Here is a 2,027-nt window from a genome sequence, read left to right as displayed (position 1 = left end):
CCTGCGGAGGGGCACGCCGTGTTCGCTGCACCACCCCCCCCCCCCTCCCCGAGTGGCAAAGCAACCCCTTCCCCTCGCATAATTTATTTAAAAAAAAATAAAATAAAAAAAAAAAAAGTTTAGGCCTCCTGACTTCCACACGCGTAAAAAAAAACAAAAAAAAAACCCAAAAAAAACCCCAACCCACAAACGCACACGCCCCACGCGTGCCTTTCCTGCCGGCAGGGCAGTCCCGCAAAACTTGGCGGGAGCCCAGAGGTGATGGCGGCGGGAGGCTCACCCCGCACTGGTGAAGGCTTCGCGCTGCTCCGTCGGGGTCCGGTGGCATCCCGGAGTTGTTGGGTTTTGGTGCTTTGGGTTTTGTTGTTTTTTTGTTGTTGGTTTTGTGGGTTGTTTGTTTTTTTTTTTTTAGCTGAATCATAGAAAGCAATTGTTATTTTCCCTAGGATGACATAATTTCTAGGTTTTGTGGACAGAATTTGGCAGCATCCAGGCACCGGATCTAAGGGGGGGTGGTGGTTTTTTTTGGTGAAGTGGTGCCAGGACGTATCAAGCTCAGACTTTCTGAGGACTTCTCAAAGAAAGTAAGCTTTCTTTTCTCTGTATAGAGTGGCTGTTGGAGGACCGTGTCCAAAAACTCTGCTTTTTCTGAACTGCCAAAATGCACCAAAGCAGATTGTGTGGTTTCATATAGCAGCTATATTTGGCCTCTCTTTGAGCATTTAATTCCAGGTATCGCAGGAATCAGGTGGCAAATTTAGGTATTCATAATGCTGTTTTGCTGCAAGCTACAAACTTTCAGATTTTCATGCCCTGATGTAGTTCAGCAATTAAGAGGCAAAGCCCCAAGCTAACAAGTCCAACTTTGCCCTCAGCCCTTTCTGAGGGCTTTCTTTATAGCGAAGGGTGTGAAGGCAACTAAAGAAACCTGCTTTTGCATAAATTGCCTGCAGTGGTATTAACAATATTCAGCTTACTTCTTCTACATTATTTGGTTTTGAAGATTACAGTTGTTTCGCTACACTATATTCTGGACCATATTACTTTCCTCCATGACCTTTTTGGGTTGTTTTTTTTTTTCCTCCCTTTCTCCTCCTTTCTGATCTCACTATTCATACTCACTCGCCATTTGTCCTGTCCACCAAGGAAGAGAGAAGCACCATGTTCCCACCACTTCTGTCCTTCCCATACCACTTTGTCAGGGAAAACGTCCACCACCAACAGCTTGTCTTCTGTGTTCTTACTGCTTCTGTTTCCACAGACGCACCCCGGCCCACCTGGAATTACAAGAAAGTACTTGATAATATTCTAAGCGTTGTATAAACCTACAATCATTTTATTGTGTTCTTGGCCAAGTCTCTGAGTTGCTGCTCTGGTAAGACATTTCTGTGATATAATAGGGGAATAAAACTCTACCAAATGCTCCAGATATAAATGAAATTTCCTGCATAATGATTCCATCATTTTTGTACTTATGCCCATACCCAGACTAGAGCAGCTGCTAAGCCAGGGGTGATGGACCTGTGTGAAGGCTGTGGCTAGAGATCTGTCCCTGGGAAGCACACAGTCACTTTAACCTGTAGACCACAGAGCTGATGAAGCTACCGTCTCCAGTTGTCCATCTCACCCTGCTCAGTGGACATCTGAGCCACCCATCAACCAGCTCCCAAAGCACTACACTTTACCACGTACTCTTCTAAACCAAAATCAGTGATGGATTGTCTTTGTCTTTAAAGAGCGCACTAAAAATTGATGGAGTGTCAGTTGGACAAGCTAATGAAACCAGCCCCAGCTGAAGTTTCTGAGGGACCTCAGACCCATCAGGCATTAGGTACCACCTGTGCCATTTGCGCCACTGGATCCCATTTTGCGCTTCCCTGTACTGTGGCCGGCACCTCACAGGCTGCTGGCACACCATTGTGGCCACCTTCCAGCACACACACCCCCATGGCCACCATTTTGGCACCCCAGTTTACAGAGCTTGAGGAGGCTGGAGCTCTGCAACAGCCGAGCTCTCAGTGCTCCTG

This window comes from Charadrius vociferus, unplaced genomic scaffold (genome assembly GCF_000708025.1).
Source record: "Charadrius vociferus isolate BGI_N301 unplaced genomic scaffold, ASM70802v2 scaffold181, whole genome shotgun sequence".
Lineage (NCBI taxonomy): Eukaryota > Metazoa > Chordata > Aves > Charadriiformes > Charadriidae > Charadrius > Charadrius vociferus.
The sequence above is the reverse complement of the archived record's forward strand: the minus strand, read 5'-3'. Positions refer to the sequence as shown.